This window comes from Vipera berus (assembly GCF_964194415.1).
Source record: "Vipera berus genome assembly, chromosome: 2".
Classification (NCBI taxonomy): Eukaryota; Metazoa; Chordata; class Lepidosauria; order Squamata; family Viperidae; genus Vipera; species Vipera berus.
Genome location: NC_138203.1, coordinates 198,818,354 through 198,820,442, shown reverse-complemented (window position 1 = coordinate 198,820,442; position 2,089 = coordinate 198,818,354). Strand labels below are relative to the sequence as shown.

Genomic DNA, 2,089 nt, shown 5'->3' with positions numbered 1-2,089 from the left:
ATTCAAAAATATGTCTTAGTGACATTTATTGATGAAAACAGATTAACCAGTGTGAAATTTATAGTATGTGTATTTACATACAGATGTAAGAGTCTGTTGTAGAGATAAGTAAAGGTAAAGTTTCCCCCGCACATGCGTGCTAGTCGTTTCCAACTCTAGGGGCCAGTGCTCATCGCCGTTTCAAAGCCGAAGAGTCAGCGCTTGTCTGAGGACGTCTCCGTGGTCATGTGGCCGGCATGACTAGACGCCAAAGGTGCACGGAACGCTGTTACCTTCCCACCGTAGTGGTCCCTATTTTTCTACTTGCATTTTTACGTGCTTTCGAACTGCTAGGTTGGCAGAAGTTGGGACGAGTAACAGGCGCTCACTCTGCTACGCGACACTCGGGATTCGACCCGCCAAACTGCTGATCTTCTGATAGACAAGCTCATCGTCCTAACCCACTGAGCCACCGCGTCCCTTGTTGTAGAGATAAAAATAGCCATATTGTTTCATTTAACTTTTATAAGTCCAACTTCTGCTTTTAAAGAAATATAAATACTTAAACATTGGGTATATATTGATATGCTGTAACTACAAATGTTGTGCAGTTTCAGTCTTCTTAGGCATAAAGATTAGAAAACAAAATAATTGAGGTGGAAAGTTGGAATGTATTCCTGTCAGTTCCATTTAGATATCATCAATATCTTCATCATCATCTCCAATATCATCAAACTGGATTTCGTCATCATCACCAGGCCCAAACGTATCGGTTTCATTAATTTTGGCATGCTCTGGAAGTTCTCCATATGCCTTCAGGCTTCTGGCTTCATCAGCATTGTATTTTAGAATGACATCAGCCTTGTTATGCTGGTAGTCTCTTAAACCCAACAATATGATATCTGATGTATTTATCCAAACCATTTTTCTTAAATTTCCTCTGATATGACACAGCCATATTTACACCATCGAAACATAATGCCTCCGGTCTGCCATTTCCCAACATCTTGATAACTTGGGCATATTCTCGTCCAGGGCTTTTTTTCTCATAGAACGCTCAGAACGGAGTTCCGGCACCTTTTTTGGACAGAACCTTGTAGGGTAGGCATGGTGGGTTGTATGACGTGTGAGTTACGGCACCTTTTTCTTTTACAAAAAAGCACTGTTCTTGTCCATCCTCCTTAAAAACTAATTCTATTTTTTCAGATTCATTCTCATTCTTACCTCGTCGTCTGTTTTTACCTCCCTTCCCTTTATTCTTCGGCATGTTGGCAGCTACCAGTCAGCGGACACAGCCTTGATGAGCCCGAACAAAAAGGAAAGAGCCCCTTTTTCACACTGCTGGCTCAGGCAAAGAGCCAAAGGAGAAACTGTGTCCGCTTGTGATTTGGATCTGCTATTATAAAATATCACTTTTTTTAAAAAAAAAACATACATGAAATTTGAACAATTGTGAAAGACCCAAATTTAAATGTAAAATGTACACTAGGCAGAGCTGTATGTTTGCATTTTTCCGTTCAAAATCAAGACTGCCTTTTTAACCATGATTTTAAAAAAGAGACACGGGGTTGGGAGGGCTTCCCACCAAGGAAAAAAAGACCTACCATCATGATTCTGAGCAATCTCTCTTTCTCTTTTAATAAAGCAGATAAAACACTGGACAGGAATGAAAAACACTGTTGAAAGATAAATAAAAAACTGCAAACAAAAAACAAACAGGAAACCCATTTGGAAGTATTTTAAAACATTTTAAATTGCCATCTTCAATATTTCTATCAAAAATGACATTTGTATACAAGAAGGAAAATTAAAATAGCTAAGGAATGGTGATTTAATGTGAGAAAATGTCTCCTAAATAATAGGATTCTTTAAAAACATTTGCATGCATTTGTTTCTTTAGGCCAAAGTATGCTGGGCCTATCTTAGATGATCTCAAAAATTCAAAAACAAAACAAATCTTAAGCAGGGCTGGGTTTAGTTAGTACTAGGAAAGAGGATTACTTGGAAATCCCCAGGTTGTAGGAAGTTGAATTTTTAAAAAATCATTGGGCAGGTAATAATGGCAATCTGCTTCTGTACAATTGTCAAGTAGATAATGATTTGACCATAT

General features: G+C 38.3%; 1 pseudogene across 1 annotated transcript; it reads right to left on the bottom strand.

Annotated features, from left to right (window-relative positions):
• Positions 1-492: 492 nt before the first annotated feature.
• On the bottom strand, positions 493-1,261 carry LOC308661659 (eukaryotic translation initiation factor 1A, Y-chromosomal-like; annotated as a pseudogene). Its single transcript has 2 exons — positions 1,143-1,261; positions 493-1,016 (listed from the first exon to the last, which is right to left on the bottom strand). The product of its transcript is annotated as a eukaryotic translation initiation factor 1A, Y-chromosomal-like (transcript).
• Between the last annotated feature and the right edge of the window lie 828 nt (positions 1,262-2,089).